The sequence below is a fragment of the Panulirus ornatus genome, chromosome 30 (assembly GCF_036320965.1).
Source record: "Panulirus ornatus isolate Po-2019 chromosome 30, ASM3632096v1, whole genome shotgun sequence".
NCBI lineage: Eukaryota > Metazoa > Arthropoda > Malacostraca > Decapoda > Palinuridae > Panulirus > Panulirus ornatus.
Window position 1 is genome coordinate 26,833,592 of NC_092253.1, and position 21,404 is coordinate 26,854,995.

General features: G+C 42.9%; 1 protein-coding gene across 1 annotated transcript in view; it reads right to left on the bottom strand.

Moving 5' to 3' along the window:
- Positions 1–20,682, bottom strand: part of LOC139758521 (UDP-galactose translocator-like) — a 105,501-nt gene extending 84,819 nt beyond the window's left edge. Inside the window, exon 1 of the mRNA XM_071680041.1 lies at positions 20,609–20,682. The gene's annotated coding sequence lies outside the window, so the exon portion shown is untranslated. The remainder of the gene's footprint in view (positions 1–20,608) is intronic.
- Positions 20,683–21,404: the final 722 nt, after the last annotated feature.

Consider the following 21,404-nt stretch of genomic DNA (forward strand, 5'->3'; position numbering starts at 1 on the left):
GGGGTTGACGTGATGTCAGTGGATTGAAGCAAGGCATGTGAAGCGTCTGGGGTAAACCATGGAAAGCTGTGTAGGTATGTATATTTGCGTGTGTGGACGAGTGTATGTACATGTGTATGGGGGGGGGGGTGGGCCATTTCTTTCGTCTGTTTCCTTGCGCTACCTCGCAAACGCGGGAGACAGCGACAAAGTATAAAAAAAAAAAAAAAAAAAAAAAAAAAATTCTTCAAAGCAAACACCTGATCCACACATCCTCTACCATTTCTGAAACCACACTGCTCTTCCCCAATCTGATGCTCTGTACATGCTTTCACCCTCTCAATCAATACCCTCCCATATAATTTCCCAGGAATACTCAACAAACTTATACTTCTGTAATTTGAGCACTCACTTTTATCACTTTATATTTATTTATTCATTATACTTTGTCGCTGTCTCCTGCGTCTGCGAGGTAGTGCAAGGAAACAAACGAAAGAATGACCCAACCCACCCACATACATGTCCACACACGCACATTTACACACCTATACAGCTCAACATATACACATATATACACACACAGACATATACATATATACACATGTACATAATTCATACTGTCTGCCCCCATTCATTCCTGTCGCCACCCCACCACACATGAAATGAAAATCCCCTCCCCCCGCATGTGCACGAGGTAGCGCTAGGAAAAGACAACAAAGGCCACACTCGTTCACACTCAGTCTCCAGCTGTCACGCACAATGCACCAAAAACACAGCTCCCCCTCCACATCCAGGCCCGACAAAACCTTCCACGGTTCACCCTACACGTTTCACATGCCCTGCTTCAATCCATATATATATCTTTTCTTTCAAACTATTCGCCATTTCCTGCATTAGCAAGGTAGCGTTAAGAACAAAGGACTGGGCCTGAGGGAATATCCTCACCTGGCCCCCTTCTCTGTTCCTTCTTTTGGATAAAAAAAAAATATATATATATATATATATATATATATATATATATATATATATATATATGGAGCGATGTGGTATACAGGGGTTGACGTGCTGTCAGTGGATTGAATCAAGGCATGTGAAGCGTCCGGGGTAAACCATGGAAAGCTGTGTAGGTATGTATATTTGCGTGTGTGGACGTGTGTATGTACATGTGTATGGGGGGGGTTGGGCCATTTCTTTCGTCTGTTTCCTTGCGCTACCTCGCAACCGCGGGAGACAGCGACGAGGTATAAAAAAAAAAAAAAAAAAAAAAATATATATATATATATACATCCCTGGGGATAGGGGAGAAAGAATACTTCCCACGTATTCCCTGCGTGTCGTAGAAGGCGACTAAAAGGGAAGGGAGCGGGGGGCTGGAAATCCTCCCCTCTCGTTTTTTTTTTTTTTTTTTTTTTTTTTCCAAAAGAAGGAACAGAGGAGAGGTCCAGGTGAGGATATTCCCTCAAGGGCCCAGTCCTCTGTTCTTAACGCTACCTCGCTATCGCGGGAAATAGCGAATAGTATGAAAAAAAAAAAAAGAAAAAAAAATATATATATATATATATATATATATATGTGTGTGTGTGTATATTGTCCCTGGGGATAGGGGTGAAAGAATACTTCCCACGTATTCCTCGCGTGTCGTAGAAAGCGACTAGAGGGGACGGGAGCGGGGGGCCAGAAATCCTCCCCTCCTTGTATTAACTTTCTAAAATGGGAAACAGAAGAAGGAGTCACGCGGGGAGTGCTCATCCTCCTCGAAGGCTCAGAGTGGGGTGCCTAAATGTGTGTGGATGTAACCAAGATGTGAAAAAAGGAGAGATAGATAGTATGTTTGAGGAAAGGAACCTGGATGTTTTGGCTCTGAGTGAAACGAAGCTCAAGGGTAAAGGGGAAGAGTGGTTTGGGAATGTCTGGGGAGTAAAGTCAGGGGTTAGTGAGAGGACAAGAGCAAGGGAAGGAGTAGCAATACTCCTGAAACAGGAGTTGTGGGAGTATGTGATAGAGTGTAAGAAAGTAAATTCTTGATTAATATGGGTAAAACTGAAAGTTGATGGAGAGAGGTGGGTGATTATTGGTGCATATGCACCTGGGCATGAGAAGAAAGATCAAGAGAGGCAAGTGTTTTGGGAGCAGCTGAATGAGTGTGTTAGTGGTTTTGATGCACGAGACCGGGTTATATTGATGGGAGATTTGAATGCAAAGGTGAGTAATGTGGCAGTTGAGGGAATAATTGGTATACATGGGGTGTTCAGTGTTGTAAATGGAAATGGTGAAGAGCTTGTAGATTTATGTGCTGAAAAAGGACTGATGATTGGGAATACCTGGTTTAAAAAGCGAGATATACATAAGTATACTTATGTAAGTAGGAGAGGTGGCCAGAGAGCGTTGTTGGATTACGTGTTAATTGACAGGCGTGCGAAAGAGAGACTTTTGGATGTTAATGTGCTGAGAGGTGCACCTGGAGGGATGTCTGATCATTATCTTGTGGAGGCTAAGGTGAAGATTTGTATGGGTTTTCCGAAAAGAAGAGTGAATGGTGGGGTGAAGAGGATGGTGAGAGTAAGTGAGCTTGAGAAGGAGACCTGTGTGAGGAAGTACCAGGAGAGACTGAGTACAGAATGGAAAAAGGTGAGAACAATAGAAGTAAGGGGAATGGGGGAGGAATGGGATGTATTTAGGGAATCAGTGATGGATTGCGCAAAAGATGCTTGTGACATGAGAAGAGTGGGAGGTGGGTTGATTAGAAAGGGTAGTGAGTGGTGGGATGAAGAAGTAAGAGTATTAGTGAAAGAGAAGAGAGAGGCATTTGGACGATTTTTGCAGGGAAAAAATGCAATTGAGTGGGAGATGTATAAAAGAAAGAGACAGGAGGTCAAGAGAAAGGTGCAAGAGGTGAAAAAAAGGGCAAATGAGAGTTGGGGTGAGAGAGTATCATTAAATTTTAGGGAGAATAAAAAGATGTTCTGGAAGGAGGTAAATAAAGTGCGTAAGACAAGGGAGCAAATGGGAACTTCAGTGAAGGGCGCAAATGGGGAGGTGATAACAAGTAGTGGTGATGTGAGAAGGAGATGGAGTGAGTATTTTGAAGGTTTGTTGAATGTGTTTGATGATAGAGTGGCAGATATAGGGTGTTTTGGTCGAGGTGGTGTGCAAAGTGAGAGGGTTAGGGAAAATGATTTGGTAAACAGAGAAGAGGTAGTGAAAGCTTTGCGGAAGATGAAAGCCGGCAAGGCAGCAGGCTTGGATGGTATTGCAGTGGAATTTATTAAAGAAGGTGGTGACTGTATTGTTGACTGGTTGGTAAGGTTATTTAATGTATGTATGACTCATGGTGAGGTGACTGAGGATTGGCGGAATGCGTGCATAGTGCCATTGTACAAAGGCAAAGGGGATAAGAGTGAGTGCTCAAATTACAGAGGTATAAGTTTGTTGAGTATTCCTGGTAAATTATATGGGAGGGTGTTGATTGAGAGGGTGAAGGCATGTACAGAGCATCAGATTGGGGAAGAGCAGTGTGGTTTCAGAAGTGGTAGAGGATGTGTGGATCAGGTGTTTGCTTTGAAGAATGTATGTGAGAAATACTTAGAAAAGCAAATGGATTTGTATGTAGCATTTATGGATCTGGAGAAGGCATATGATAGAGTTGATAGAGATGCTCTGTGGAAGGTATTAAGAATATATGGTGTGGGAGGAAAGTTGTTAGAAGCAGTGAAAAGTTTTTATCGAGGATGTAAGGCATGTGTACGTGTAGGAAGAGAGGAAAGTGATTGGTTCTCAGTGAATGTAGGTTTGCGGCAGGGGTGTGTGATGTCTCCATGGTTGTTTAATTTGTTTATGGATGGGGTTGTTAGGGAGGTAAATGCAAGAGTTTTGGAAAGAGGGGCAAGTATGAAGTCTGTTGGGGATGAGAGAGCTTGGGAAGTGAGTCAGTTGTTGTTCGCTGATGATACAGCGCTGGTGGCTGATTCATGTGTGAAACTGCAGAAGCTGGTGACTGAGTTTGGTAAAGTGTGCGGAAGAAGAAAGTTAAGAGTAAATGTGAATAAGAGCAAGGTTATTAGGTACAGTAGGGTTGAGGGTCAAGTCAATTAGGAGGTGAGTTTGAATGGACAAAAACTGGAGGAAGTAAAGTGTTTTAGATATCTGGGAGTGGATCTGGCAGCGGATGGAACCATGGAAGCGGAAGTGGATCATAGGGTGGGGGAGGGGGCGAAAATTCTGGGGGCCTTGAAGAATGTGTGGAAGTCGAGAACATTATCTCGGAAAGCAAAAATGGGTATGTTTGAAGGAATAGTGGTTCCAACAATGTTGTATGGTTGCGAGGCGTGGGCTATGGATAGAGTTGTGCGCAGGAAGATGGATGTGCTGGAAATGAGATGTTTGAGGACAATGTGTGGTGTGAGGTGGTTTGATCGAGTGAGTAACGTAAGGGTAAGAGAGATGTGTGGAAATAAAAAGAGCGTGGTTGAGAGAGCAGAAGAGGGTGTTTTGAAGTGGTTTGGGCACATGGAGAGGATGAGTGAGGAAAGATTGACCAAGAGGATATATGTGTCAGAGGTGGAGGGAGCAAGGAGAAGAGGGAGACCAAATTGGAGGTGGAAAGCTGGAGTGAAAAAGATTTTGTGTGATTGGGGCCTGAACATGCAGGAGGGTGAAAGGAGGGCAAGGAATAGAGTGAATTGGAGCGATGTGGTATACCAGGGTTGACGTGCTGTCAGTGGATTGAATCAAGGCATGTGAAGCGTCTGGGGTAAACCATGGAAAGCTGTGTAGGTATGTATATTTGCGTGTCTGGACGTATGTATATACATGTGTATATATATATATATATTTATATATATATATATATATATATAAGCAAATGGATTTGTATGTAGCATTTATGGATCTGGAAAAGGCATATGATAGAGTTGATAGAGATGCTCTGTGGAAGGTATTAAGAATATAAGGTGTGGGAGGCAAGTTGTTAGAAGCAGTGAAAAGTTTTTATCGAGGATGTAAGGCATGTGTACGTGTAGGAAGAGAGGAAAGTGATTGGTTCTCAGTGAATGTAGGTTTGCAGCAGGGGTGTGTGATGTCACCATGGTTGTTTAATTTGTTTATGGATGGGGTTGTTAGGGAGGTAAATGCAAGAGTTTTGGAAAGAGGGGCAAGTATGAAGTCTGTTGGGGATGAGAGAGCTTGGGAAGTGAGTCAGCTGTTGTTCGCTGATGATACAGCGCTGGTGGCTGATTCATGTGAGAAATTGCAGAAGCTGGTGACTGAGTTTGGTAAAGTGTGTGAAAGAATAAAGTTAAGAGTAAATGTGAATAAGAGCAAGGTTATTAGGTACAGTAGGGTTGAGGGTCAAGTCAATTGGGAGGTAAGTTTCAATGGAGAAAAACTGGAGGAAGTGAAGTGTTTTAGATATCTGGGAGTGGAACTGGCAGCAGATGGAACCATGGAAACGGAAGTGGATCATAGGGTGGGGGAGGGGGCGAAAATCCTGGGAGCCTTAAAGAATGTGTGGAAGTCGAGAACATTATCTCGGAAAGCAAAAATGGCTATGTTTGAAGGAATAGTGGTTCCAACAATGTTGTATGGTTGCGAGGCGTGGGCTATGGATAGAGTTGTGCACAGGAGGATGGATGTGCTGGAAATGAGATGTTTGAGGACAATGTGTGGTGTGAGGTGGTTTGATCGAGTAAGTAACGTAAGGGTAAGAGAGATGTGTGGAAATAAAAAGAGCGTTGTTGAGAGAGCAGAAGAGGGTGTTTTAAAATGGTTTGGGCACATGGAGAGATTGAGTGAGGAAAGATTGACCAAGAGGATATATGTGTCGGAGGTGGAGGGAACGAGGAGAAGTGGGAGACCAAATTGGAGGTGGAAAGATGGAGTGAAAAAGATTTTGTGTGATCGGGGCCTGAACATGCAGGAGGGTGAAAGGAGGGCAAGGAATAGAGTGAATTGGATCGATGTGGTATACCAGGGCTGACGTGCTGTCAGTGGATTGAATCAGGGCATGTGAAGCGTCTGGGGTAAACAGTGGAAATCTGTGTAGATATGTATATTTGCGTGTGTGGATGTATGTATATACATGTGTATGGGGGTGGGTTGGGCAATTTCTTTCGTCTGTTTCCTTGCGCTACCTCGCAAACGCGGGAGACAGCGGCAAAAAAAAAAAACAGAGAAGAGGTAGTAAAAGCTTTGCGGAAGATGAAAGCCGGCAAGGCAGCAGGTTTGGATGGTATTGCAGTGGAATTTATTAAAAAAGGGGGTGACTGTATTGTTGACTGGTTGGTAAGGTTATTTAATGTATGTATGACTCATGGTGAGGTGACTGAGGATTGGCGGAATGCGTGCATAGTGCCATTGTACAAAGGCAAAGGGGATAAGAGTGAGTGCTCAAATTACAGAGGTATAAGTTTGTTGAGTATTCCTGGTAAATTATATGGGAGGGTATTGATTGAGAGGGTGAAGGCATGTACAGAGTATCAGATTGGGGAAGAGCAGTGCGGTTTCAGAAGTGGTAGAGGATGTGTGGATCAGGTGTTTGCTTTGAAGAATGTATGTGAGAAATACTTAGAAAAGCAAATGGATTTGTATGTAGCATTTATGGATCTGGAGAAGGCATATGATAGAGTTGATAGAGATGCTCTGTGGAAGGTATTAAGAATATATGATGTGGGAGGCAAGTTGTTAGAAGCAGTGAAAAGTTTTTATCGAGGATGTAAGGCATGTGTACGTGTAGGAAGAGAGGAAAGTGATTGGTTCTCAGTGAATGTAGGTTTGCGGCAGGGGTGTGTGATGTCTCCATGGTTGTTTAATTTGTTTATGGATGGGGTTGTTAGGGAGGTAAATGCAAGAGTCCTGGAAAGAGGGGCAAGTATGAAGTCTGTTGGGGATGAGAGAGCTTGGGAAGTGAGTCAGTTGTTGTTCGCTGATGATACAGCACTGGTGGCTGATTCATGTGAGAAACTGCAGAAGCTGGTGACTGAGTTTGGTAAAGTGTGTGGAAGAAGAAAGTTAAGAGTAAATGTGAATAAGAGCAAGGTTATTAGGTACAGTAGGGTTGAGGGTCAAGTCAATTGGGAGGTGAGTTTGAATGGAGAAAAACTGGAGGAAGTGAAGTGTTTTAGATATCTGGGAGTGGATCTGTCAGCGGATGGAACCATGGAAGCGGAAGTGGATCATAGGGTGGGGGAGGGGGCGAAAATTTTGGGAGCCTTGACAAATGTGTGGAAGTCGAGAACATTATCTCGGAAAGCAAAAATGGGTATGTTTGAAGGAATAGTGGTTCCAACAATGTTGTATGGTTGCAAGGCGTGGGCTATGGATAGAATTGTGCGCAGGAGGATGGACGTGCTGGAAATGAGATGTTTGTGGAAAATGTGTGGTGTGAGGTGGTTTGATCGAGTAAGTAACGTAAGGGTAAGAGAGATGTGTGGAAATAAAAAGAGCGTGGTTGAGAGAGCAGAAGAGGGTGTTTTGAAATGGTTTGGGCACATGGAGAGAATGAGTGAGGAAAGATTGACCAAGAGGATATATGTGTCGGAGGTGGAGGGAACGAGGAGAAGAGGGAGACCAAATTGGAGGTGGAAAGATGGAGTGAAAAAGATTTTGTGTGATCGGGGCCTGAACATGCAGGAGGGTGAAAGGAGGGCAAGGAATAGAGTGAATTGGAGCGATGTGGTATACAGGGGTTGACGTGCTGTCAGTGGATTGAATCAAGGCATGTGAAGCGTCTGGGGTAAACCATGGAAAGCTGTGTAGGTATGTATATTTGCGTGTGTGGACGTGTGTATGTACATGTGTATGGGGGGGGGTTGGGCCATTTCTTTCGTCTGTTTCCTTGCGCTACCTCGCAAACGCGGGAGAAAGCGACAAAGTATAAAAAAAAAAAAAATATATATATATATATATATATATATATATATATATATATATATATATATATATATATATATATATATATAAATGTGAATAAGAGCAAGGTAATTAGGTACAGTAGGGTTGAGGGTCAAGTCAATTGGGACGTAAGTTTGAATGGAGAAAAACTGGAGGAAGTAAAGTGTTTTAGACATCTGGGAGTGGATCTGGCAGCGGATGGAACCATGGAAGCGGAAGTGGATCATAGGGTGGGGGAGGGGGCGAAAATCCTGGGAGCCTTAAAGAATGTGTGGAAGTCGAGAACATTATCTTGGAAACCAAAAATGGCCATGTTTGAAGGAATAGTGGTTCCAACAATGTTGTATGGTTGCGAGGCGTGGGCTATGGATAGAGTTGTGCGTAGGAGGATGGATGTGCTGGAAATGAGATGTTTGAGGACAATGTGTGGTGTGAGGTGGCTTGATCGAGTAAGTAACGTAAGGGTAAGAGAGATGTGTGGAAATAAAAGGAACATGGTTGAGAGAGCAGAAGAGGGTGTCTTGAAATGGTTTGGGCACATGGAGAGAATGAGTGAGGAAAGATTGACCAAGAGGATATATGTGTCGGAGGTGGAGGGAACGAGGAGAAGTGGGAGACCAAATTGGAGGTGGAAAGATGGAGTGAAAAAGATTTTGTGATCGGGGCCTGAACATGCAGGAGGGTGAAAGGAGGGCAAGGAATAGAGTGAATTGGATCGATGTGGTATACCGGGGTTGACGTGCTGTCAGTGGAGTGAATCAGGGCATGTGAAGCATCTGGGGTAAACCATGGAAAGCTGTGTAGGTATGTATATTTGCGTGTGTGTACGTATTTATATATATGTGTATGGGGGTGGGTTGGGCCATTTCTTTCGTCTGTTTCCTTGCGCTACTTCGCAAACGTGGGAGACAGCGACAAAGCAAAAATATATATATATATATATATATATATATTTTTTTTATACTTCTTTTAAACTATTTGCCATTTCCCGCGTTAGCGAGGTAGCGTTAAGAACAGAGGACTGGGCCTTTTTTGGAATATCCTCACCTGGCCCCCTCTGTTCCTTCTTTTGGAAAATTAAAAAAAAAAATGAGAGGGGAGGATTTCCAGCGCCCCGCTCCCTCCCCTTTTAGTCGCCTTCTACGACACGCAGGGAATACGTGGGAAGTATTCTTAATCCCCTATCCCCAGGGATAATATATATTTATTTTTTTTTTTTATTATACTTTGTCGCTGTCTCCCGCGTTTGCGAGGTAGAGCAAGGAAACAGACGAAAGAAATGGCCAACCCCCCCCATACACATGTATATACATACGTCCACACACGCAAATATACATACCTACACAGCTTTCCATGGCTTACCCCAGACGCTTCATATGCCTTGATTCAATCCACTGACAGCACGTCAACCCCGGTATACCACATCGCTCCAATTCACTCTATTCCTTGCCCTCCTTTCACCCTCCTGCATGTTCAGGCCTCGATCACACAAAATCTTTTTCACTCCATCTTTCCACCTCCAATTTGGTCTCCCTCTTCTCCTTGTTCCCTCCACCTCTGACACATATATCCTCTTGGTCAATCTTTCCTCACTCATCCTCTCCATGTGCCCAAACCACTTCAAAACACCCTCTTCTGCTCTATCAACCACGCTCTTTTTATTTCCACACATCTCTCTTACCCTTACGTTACTCACTCGATCAAACCACCTCACACCACACATTGTCCTCAAACATCTCATTTCCAGCACATCCATCCTCCTGCGCACAACTCTATCCATAGCCCACCCCTCGCAACCATACAACATTGTTGGAACCACTATTCCTTCATACATACCCATTTTTGCTTTCCGAGATAATGTTCTCGACTTCCACACATTCTTCAAGGCCCCCAGAATTTTCGCCCCCTCCCCCACCCTATGATCCACTTCCGCTTCCATGATTCCATCCGCTGCCAGATCCACTCCCAGATATCTAAAACACTTCACTTCCTCCAGTTTTTCTCCATTCAAACTCACCTCCCAATTGACTTGACCCTCAACCCTACTGTACCTAATAACCTTGCTCTTATTCACATTTACTCTTAACTTTCTTCTTCCACACACTTTACCAAACTCAGTCACCAGCTTCTGCAATTTCTCACATGAATCAGCCACCAGCACTGTATCATCAGCGAACAACAACTGACTCACTTCCCAAGCTCTCTCATCCCCAACAGACTTCATACTTGCCCCTCTTTCCAAAACTCTTGCATTTACCTCCCTAACAACCCCATCCATAAACAAATTAAACAACCATGGAGACATCACACACCCCTGCCGCAAACCTACATTCACTGAGAACCAATCACTTTCCTCTCTTCCTACACGTACACATGCCTTACATCCTCGATAAAAACTTTTCACTGCTTCTAACAACTTTCCTCCCACACCATGCCTTGATTCAATCCACTGACAGCACGTCAACCCCGGTATACCACATCGCTCCAATTCACTCTATTCCTTGCCCTCCTTTCACCCTCCTGCATGTTCAGGCCCCGATCACACAAAATCTTTTTCACTCCATCTTTCCACCTCCAATTTGGTCTCCCTCTTCTCCTTGTTCCCTCCACCTCCGACACATATATCCTCTTGGTCAATCTTTCCTCACTCATCCTCTCCATGTGCCCAAACCACTTCAAAACACCCTCTTCTGCTCTCTCAACCACGCTCTTTTTATTTCCACACATCTCTCTTACCCTTATGTTACTCACTCGATCAAACCACCTCACACCACACATTGTCCTCAAACATCTCATTTCCAGCACATCCATCCTCCTGCGCACAACTCTATCCATAGCCCACGCCTCGCAACCATACAACATTGTTGGAACCACTATTCCTTCAAACATATCCATTTTTGCTTTCCGAGATAATGTTCTCGACTTCCACACATTCTTCAATATATATATATATATATATATATATATATATATATATATATATATATATATATATATATATATATTTCTTTTTCTTTCTTTTAAACTATTCGCCATTTCCCGCGTTAGCGAGGTAGCATTAAGAACAGAGGACTGGGCCTTTGAGGGAATACCCTCACCTGGCCCAATTCTTTGTTCCTTCTTTTGGAAAATTAAAAAAAAAAAACGAGAGGGGAGGATTTCCAGCCCCCCGCTCCCTCCCCTTTTAGTCGCCTTCTACGACACGCAGGGAATACGTGGGAAGTATTCTTAATCCCCTATCCCCAGGGATAAATATATATATATATATATATATATATATATATATATATATATATATATATATATATATATACACATGTACATAATTCATACTGTCTGCCTATATTTATTCCCATCGCCACCTCGCTACACATCAAATAACAACCCCCTCTCACCTCATGTGTGCGAGGTAGCGTTAGGAAAAGACAACAAAGGCCCCATTCGTTCACACTCAGTCTCTACTGTCATGTAATAATGCACTGAAACCACAGCTCCCTTTCCACATCCAGGCCCCACAGAACTTTCCCTGGTTTACCCCAGATGCTTCACATGCCCTGGTTCAATCCATTCACAGCACGTCGACCCCGGTATACCACATCGTTCCAATTCACTCTATTCCTTGCACGCCTTTCACCCTCCTGCATGGTCAGGCCCCGATCACTCAAAATCTTTTTCACTCCATCTTTCCACCTCCAATTAGGTCTCCCACTTCTCGTTCCCTCCACCTCTGACACATATATCCTCTTTGTCAATCTTTCCTCATACATTCTCTCCATGAGACCAAACCATTTCAAAACACCCTCTTCTGCTCTCTCAACCACACTCTTTTTATTACCACACATCTCTCTTACTCTTACATTACTTACTCGATCAAACCACCTCACACCACATATTATCCTTAAACATCTCATTTCCAGCACATCCACCCTCCTGTGCACAACTCTATCCATGGCCCACGCCTCGCAACCATACAACACTGTTGGAACCACTATTCCTTCAAACATAGCCATTTTTGCTTTCCGAGATAATGTTCTTGACTTCCAAACATTCTTCAAGGCTCCCAGAATTTTCACCCCCTCCCCCACCCTATGATTCACTTCCGCTTCCATGGTTCCATCCGCTGCCAGATCCACTCCCAGATATCTAAAACACTTTACTTCCTCCAGTTTTTCTCCATTCAAACTTACCTCCCAATTGACTTTACCCTCAACCCTACTGTACCTAATGACCTCGCTCTTATTCACATTTACACAGAGCATCTCTATCAACTCTATCATATGCCTTCTCCAGATCCATAAATGCTACATACAAATCCATTTGCTTTTCTAAGTATTTCTCACATACATTCTTCAAAGCAAACACCTGATCCACACATCCTTTACCATTTCTGAAACCACACTGCTCTTCGCCAATCTGATGCTCTGTACATGCCTTCACCCTCTCAATCAATACCCTCCCATATAATTTACCAGGAATACTCAACAAACTTATACCTCTCTAATTTGAGCACTCACTTTTATCCCCTTTGCCTCTGTACAATGGCACTATGCAAGCATTCCGCCAATCCTCAGGCACCTCACCATGAGTCTTACATACATTAAATAACCTTACCAACCAGTCGACAATACAGTCACCCCCTTTTTTAATAAATTCCACTGCAATACCATCCAAACCTGCTGCCTTGCCGGCTTTCATCTTCCGCAAAGCTTTTACTACCTCTTCTCTGTTTGCCAAATCATTTTCCCTAACCCTCTCACTTTGCACACCACCTCGACCAAAACACCCTATGTCTGCCACTATATCATCAAACACATTCAACAAACCTTCAAAATACTCACTCCATCTCCTTCTCACATCACCACTACTTGTTATCACCTCCCCATTAGCCCCCTTCACTGAAGTTCCCATTTGCTCCCTTGTCTTATGCACTTTATTTACCTCCTTCCAAAACATCCTTTTATTCTCCCTAAAATTTAGTGATACTCTCTCACCCCAACTCTCATTTGCTCTCTTTTTCACCTCTTGCACCTTTCTCTTGACCTTCTGCCTCTTTCTTTTATACATCTCCCATTTATTTGCATTATTTTCCTGCAAAAATCATCCAAATGCCTCACTTTTCTCTTTCACTAATAATCTTACTTCTTCATCCCACCACTCGCTACCCTTTCTAATCTCCCCACCTCACACGCTTCTCATGCCACAAGCACCTTTTGTGCAAGCCATCACTGCTTCCCTAAATACATCCCATTCCTCCCCCACTCCCCTTACCTCCTTTGTTCTCACCTTTTTCCATTCTGTACTCAGTCTCCCCTGGTACTTCCTCACACAAGTCTCCTACCCAAGCTCACTTACTCTCACCACTCTCTTCACCCCAACATTCTCTCCTTTTCTGAAAACCCCTACAAATCTTCACCTTCGCCTCCACAAGATAATGATCAGACATCCCTCCAGTTGCACCTCTCAGCACATTAACATCCAAAAGTCTCTCTTTTACGCGCCAATCAATTAAGACGTAATCCAATAACGCTCTCTGGCCATCTCTCCTACTTACATATGTATACTTATGTATATCTTGCTTTTTAAACCAGGTATTCCCAATCACCAGTCTTTTTTCAGCACATAAATCTACAAGTTCTTCACCATTTCCATTTACAACACTGAACACCCCATGTATACCAATTTTTCCCTCAACTGCCACATTACTCACCTTTGCATTCACATCACCCATCACTATAACCCGGTCTTGTGCATCAAAACTACTAACACACTGATTCAGCTGCTCCCAGAACACTTGCCTCTCATGATCTTTCTTCTCATGCCCAGGTGCATATGCACCAATAATCACCCATCTCTCTCTATCCACTTTCAGTTTTACCCATATCAATCTAGAATTTACTTTCATACACTCTATCACATACTCCCACAACTCCTGTTTCAGGAGTAGTGCTACTCCTTCCCTTGCTCTTGTCCTCTCACTAACCCCTGACTTTACTCCCAAGACATTCCCAAACCACTCTTCCCCTTTACCCTTGAGCTTCGTTTCACTCAGAGCCAAAACATCCAGGTTCCTTTCCTCAAACATACTACCTATCTCTCCTTTTTTCTCATCTTGGTTACATCCACACACATTTAGACACCCCAATCTGAGCCTTCGAGGAGGATGAGCACTCCCCGCATGACTCCTTCTTTCTTTTTTTTTTTTTTTTTGCTGCCTCCCGCGTTTGCGAGGTAGCGCAAGGAAACAGACGAAAGAAAAGGCCCAACCCACCCCCATACACATGTATATACATACGTCCACACACACGCAAATATACATACCTATACAGCTTTCCATGGTTTACCCCAGACGCTTCACATGCCCTAATTCAATCCACTGACAGCCCGTCAACCCCGGTATACCACATCGATCCAATTCACTCTATTCCTTGCCCGCCTTTCACCCTCCTGCATGTTCAGGCCCCGATCACTCAAAATCTTTTTCACTCCATCTTTCCACCTCCAATTTGGTCTCCCACTTCTCCTCGTTCCCTCCACCTCCAACACATATATCCTCTTGGTCAATCTTTCCTCACTCATTCTCTCCATGTGCCCAAACCATTTCAAAACACCCTCTTCTGCTCTCTCAACAACGCTCTTTTTATTTCCACACATCTCTCTTACCCTTACATTACTTACTCGATCAAACCACCTCACACCACACATTGTCCTCAAACATCTCATTTCCAGCACATCCACCCTCCTGCGCACAACTCTATCCATAGCCCACGCCTTGCAACCATACAACATTGTTGGAACCACTATTCCTTCAAACATAGCCATTTTTGCTTTCCGAGATAATGTTCTCGACTTCCACACATTCTTCAAGGCTCCCAGGATTTTCGCCCCCTCCCCCACCCTATGATTCACTTCCGCTTTCATGGTTCCATCCACTGCCAGATCCACTCCCAGATATCTAAAACACTTTACTTCTTCCAGTTTTTCTCCATTCAAACTTACCTCCCAATTGACTTGACCCTCAACCCTACTGTACCTAATAACCTTGCTCTTATTCACATTTACTCTTAACTTTCTTCTTTCACACACTTTACCAAACTCAGTCACCAGCTTCTGCAGTTTCTCACATGAATCAGCCACCAGCGCTGTATCATCAGCGAACAACAACTGACTTGCTTCCCAAGCTCTCTCATCCACAACAGACTTCATTTTTGCCCCTCTTTCCAAAACTCTTGCATTCACCTCCCTAACAACCCCATCCATAAACAAATTAAACAACCATGGAGACATCACACACCCCTGCCGCAAACCTACATTCACTGAGAACCAATCACTTTCCTCTCTTCCTACACGTACACATGCCTTACATCCTCGATATAAACTTTTCACTGCTTCTAACAACTTGCCTCCCACACCATATATTCTTAATACCTTCCACAGAGCATCTCTATCAACTCTATCATATGCCTTCTCCAGATCCATAAATGCTACATACAAATCCATTTGCTTTTCTAAGTATTTCTCACATACATTCTTCAAAGCAAACACCTGATCCACACATCCTCTACCACTTCTGAAACCACACTGCTCTTCCCCAATCTGATGCTCTGTACATGCTTTCACCCTCTAAATCAATACCCTCCCATATAATTTACCAGGAATACTCAACAAACTTATACCTCTGTAATTTGAGCACTCACTCTTATCCCCTTTGCCTTTGTACAATGCCACTATGCACGCATTCCTCCAATCCTCAGGCACCTCACCATGAGTCATACATACATTAAATAACCTTACCAACCAGTCAACAATACAGTCACCCCCTTTTTTAATAAATTCCACTGCAATACCATCCAAACCTGCTGCCTTGCCGGCTTTCATCTTCCGCAAAGCTTTTACTAACTATTCTCTGTTTACCAAATCATTTTCCCCAACCCTCTCACTTTGCACACCACCTCGACCAAGACACCCTATATCTGCCACTCTATCATCAAACACATTCAACAAACCTTCAAAATACTCACTCCATCTCCTTCTCACATCACCACTACTTGTTATCACCTCCCCATTAGCGCCCTTCACTGAAGTTCCCATTCGCTCCCTTGTCTTACGCATTTTATTTACCTCCTTCTAGAACATCTTTTTATTCTCCCTAAAATTTAATGATACTCTCTCACTCCAACTCTCATTTGCCCTCTTTTTCACCTCTTGCACCTTTCTCTTGACCTCCTGTCTCTTTCTTTTATACATCTCCCACTCAATTGCATATACATATCTATATATATCTATATTTATTTATTCATTTTGCTTTGTCGGTCTCCCGTGTTAGCAAGGTAGCGCAAGGAAACAGACGAAAGAACAGCCCAGCCCACCCACATACACATGTATATACATACATCTCCACACACGCAAATATACATACCTATACATTTCAACGGATACATATACATAAACACACAGACAGAGACATATATACACATGTACATAATAATTCATACTGTCTGCCTTTATTAATTCCCACCGCCATCCCGCACACATGAAATATCAACCCTCTCCCCCTTCATGTGTGCAAGGAAGTGCTAGGAAAAGACAACAAGGGCCCCATTCGTTCACACTCAGTCTCTAGCTGTCATGTAATAATGCACCGAGGCCACAGCTCCCTTTCCACATCCAGGCACCACAGAACTTTCCATGGTTTACCCCAGATGCTTCACATGCCCTGGTTCAATCCATTGACAGCACGTCGACCCCGGTATACCACATCGTTCCAATTCACTCTATTCCTTGCATGCCTTTCACCCTCCTGCATGTTCAGGACCCGATCACTCAAAATCTTTTTCACTCCATCTTTCCACCTCCAATTTGGTCTCCCACTTCTCGTTCCCTCCATCTCTGATACATATATCCTCCTGGTCAACCTTTCCTCACTCATTCTCTCCATGTGACCAAACCATTTCAAAACACCCTCTTCTGCTCTCTTAACCACACTCTTTTTATTACCACACATCTCTCTTACCCTGACATTACTTACTCAATCAAACCACCTCACACCACATATTGTTCTCAAACATCTCATTTCCAGCACATCCAACCTCCTCTGCACAACTCTATCCATAGCCCATGCCTCGCAACCATATAATATTGTTGGAACCACTATTCCTTCAAACATACCCAATTTTGCTTTCCGAGATAATGTTCTCGACTTCCACACATTCTTCAATGCTCCTAGAACTTTTGCCCCCTCCCCCACCCTATGATTCACTTCCGCTTCCATGGTTCCATCCACTGCCAAATACACTCCCAGATATCTAAAACACTTCACTTCCAGTTTTTCTCCATTCAAACTTACCTCCCAATTGACTTGTCCCTCAACCCTACTGTACCTAATAACCTTGCTCTTATTCACATTTACTCTCAGCTTTCTTCTTTCACACACTTTACCAAACTCAGTCACCAGCTTCTGCTGTTTCTCACTTAAATCAGCCACCAGCGCTGTTTCATCAGCAACTGACTCACTTCCCAAGCTCTCTCATCCACAACAGAATGCATACTTGCCCCTCTTTCCAAAACTCTTGCATCACCTCCCTAACAACCCCATCCATAACAAATTAAACAACCATGGAGACATCACACACCCCTGCCGCAAACCTACATTCACTGAGAGCCAATCACTTTCCTCTCTTCCTACACGTACACATGCCTTACATCCTCGATAAAAACTTTTCACTGCTTCTAACAACTTGCCTCCCACACCATATATTCTTAATACCTTCCACAGAGCATCTCTATCAACTCTATCATATGCCTTCTCCAGATCCATAAATGCTACATACAAATCCATTTGCTTTTCTAAGTATTTCTCACATACATTCTTCAAAGCAAACACCTGATCCACACATCCTCTACCACTTCTGAAACCATACTACTCTTCCCCAAGCTGATGCTCTGTACGTGCTTTCACCCTCTTAATCAATGCCCTCCCATATAATTTCCCAGGAATACTCAACAAACTTATACCTCTGTAATTTGAGCATGCACTTTTATCCCCTTTGCCTCTGTACAATGGCACTATGCAAGCATTCCGCCAATCCTCAGGCACCTCACCATGAGTCATACATACATTAAATAACCTCACCAACCAGTCAACAAATCAGTCACCCCCTTTTTTAATAGATTCCACTTCAATACCATCCAAACCTGCTGCCTTGCCGGCTTTCATCTTCCGCAAAGCTTTACTACCTCTTCTCTGTTTACTAAATCATTCTCCCTAACCCTCTCACTTTGCACACCACCTCGACCAAAACACCCTATATCTGCCACTCTATCATCAAACACATTCAACAAACCTTCAAAATACTCACTCCATCTCCTCACATCACCACTACTTTTTACCACCTCCCCATTAGCCCCCTTCACTGAAGTTCCCATATATATATTTATCATACTTTGTCACTGTCTCCCACGTTAGCGAGGTTGGGCAAGGAAGCAGATGAAAGAATGCCCCAACTCACCCGCATACACATGTATATGCATACAAGTCCACACACGCACAGATACATACCTATACATTTCAACATATACATATATATATATACATACATAGACATATACATACATACACATGTACATAATTCATACTTCCTGCCTTTATTCATTCCCGTCACCACCCCGCCACACACAAAACGACAACCCATTCCCCCCGCACGCGCACAAGGTGGCGCAAGGAAAGGACAGCAAAGGTCAAATTCGTCCACGCTCAGACTCTAGCTGTCACGTATAATGCATCGAAACCGCAGCTTCCTTTTCATTTCCAGGCCCCACAGACCTTTCCATGGTTTATCCCAGACGCTTCACATGCCCTGGTCCAGTCCATTGACAGCATGTATACCACATCGTTCCAATTCACTCTATTCCTTGTATGCCTTTCACCCTCCTGTATGTTCAGGCCCTGATCGCTCAAAATCTTTTTCAGTCCATCCTTCCACCTCCAATCTGGTCTCCCACTTCTCCTCGTTCCCTCCACCTCTGACACATATATCCACTTTGTCAACCTTTCCTCAATGATTCTCTCCATGTGACCAAACCATTTCAATACATCCTCTTCTGCTCTCCCAACTACACACTTTTTATTACCACACATCTCTCTTACCCTGACATTACTTTCTCGTTCAAACCACCTCACACCACATATTGTCCTCAAACACCTCATTTCCAACACATCCACCCTACTCTGCACAACCCTATCTATCGCCCATGCCTCACAACCATATAACATTGTTGGAACCACAAGTCCTTTAAACGTACCCATTTTTGCTTTCCGAGATAACATTCTTACCTTCCACATATTCTTCATTGCTCCCAGAACCTTCGCCCCCTCCCCAACCCTGTGACTCACTTCCGCTTCCATCCGCTGCCAAATCCACTCCCAGATATCTAAAACACTTCACTTCCTCCAGTTTTACTTCACTCAAACTTACCTCCCAATTTACTTGTCCCTCAACCCTACTGAACCTAATAACCTTGCTCTTAAGTCACATCTACTTTCAGCTTTCTTCCTTCACACACTGTTTTTTTCACACATATTCACCATTTCCTGCATTAGCGAGGCAGTGTCAAGAACAGAGGACTGATCCTGAGAGGGGAAAATCCTTCCTTGGCCCCCTTCTCTATTCCTTCTTTTTGAAAAGTTAAAACTGGAAGGCACGATTTCCAGCTCCCACTCCTGACTCTTTTAGTCACCTTCTACAACAAGCAGGGAATGCGTGGAAAGTATTCCTTCTCCCTTATCCCTATTTCTGAACATACAGTATTCATAAGGGATTGATTAGGGCATTCATATATCCATGCTATTTCAGCTTAAAAAAAAAAGTAGTCTATATTGTGAATGTGAGATGTATGTTTGTATTTGGGTGACTGATCTGATCAGAGCATTACGGATGATATAATAATTTTTCACAGTTTTTTATATCAAACATTGTTCTTCCAAGTCATGAGAACACAACATAGGAAACCTGGGTGGTATACACTTTGTTATTCTGGTACATATCAACCACTTTCAACATATTTGGGGTTTCTGTCACACTACAAAATTCTAACCAGAGTACACCAGCCAAGCTCAAGAAATGCACCATCTATATGATGACGGACGTTAGAATACAGACAACAAAGTGAGCAGCCAAGCATGCGACACCCAGCAGGAGATGATTATAATGCTGCATTTCACTAACCGTGAGGATAATTGAGCTCTTCGTAAGTTCTATAGATATCTTCTGGGTGTATCACATCCTCAGTGATCGACCCCAAATCTTTCTAATATACATAACGTTTATCACTTTATATCATGCATTAAAATATAATGCTACAAGGAATACTCTGCAACTGTTATTGTATTATCTAAACACTACACTAGCACTGCAGCAGAAAATCATATATCCTTCAAAGTTACCAGCGTCACATAGAAATTCTAGACAATTACCAAATAAAATAACAGATTACTTGGTGGATTAGAGAATGAAACAAAATTCCTTCAACAAGAGAAGTGTACGTGAAGTGAATATTCTACCATAACATGTAATACATGTCATTACCAAAAATGAACTAAAAGCTAAACTCGACAAGTAATTGCAAGACGAAGGCAAATATTAGCCTGAGCCTTTATAAACCCCTTAAAATGTAAAAGTAAGTGGTCAATAATCCCGGATCTGTGGCATACACGACCAGCATACGTCACACAAATTAAGTTATATACCTCTACGCTGACGTGATAGCAGGGCCTCTGACACTTGGGCCGGTTGAAGGGCGAGCCTCAGCCAGGTTGTTGACGTCGAGGGGTCGCTTATATCACCAACACTGATTGCTTGGGGGAAAATACAACGACACCTTTAGGCAATATACAGACACACTTTTAGGCAAATTCTCTATCGAGTCTTAGAGGAAAAGAAGTTGTAGTAATTACAACTTACAACTATATTTTTAATCGGTCTTATGCATGTGGCTCTAATTGAAAGCTGTCCTCCTCGCTCCGTGATTTTCCCTTAGTAACCTTAAGGCGATATAGGGTGAAATTTACTTTCTGTTATTAGAAAGAAGTATGCTGTGTAACATTTTCTAACTATCACTGTTGTTGTTGTTGTTGTTAAGATTATAATATTACAAACATAAGAAGACGTTGTGCACTCACAGCTCAGATTGTTGTCCAAAGAGAAAGAGTCTTACAAGTTTAACCTGGGATGTTTACTCATATACTACTGAAAAAATGACCAGTACCTTTATATTTGTTATGTTACAATGAAGGACTAGTAATGTATATACTGAAAACTAATGATCTAGACTAGTAAAGACAGCGTCAGGTGAAGGTAAAAGGGAACATTTGCACCTAAAATATCTTGCCCTTCATATATTCTGTGATTATCAGAAGAAAAGTGAAAGAATCGGGTATATACTCGACAAGAACATGTCATTCTTAAAAATACTTTCGAAAGCACATGATAAACATAACTTAAATAAGAAGAGTATTGATGGGGGTTGAATAAACATCCCATAAA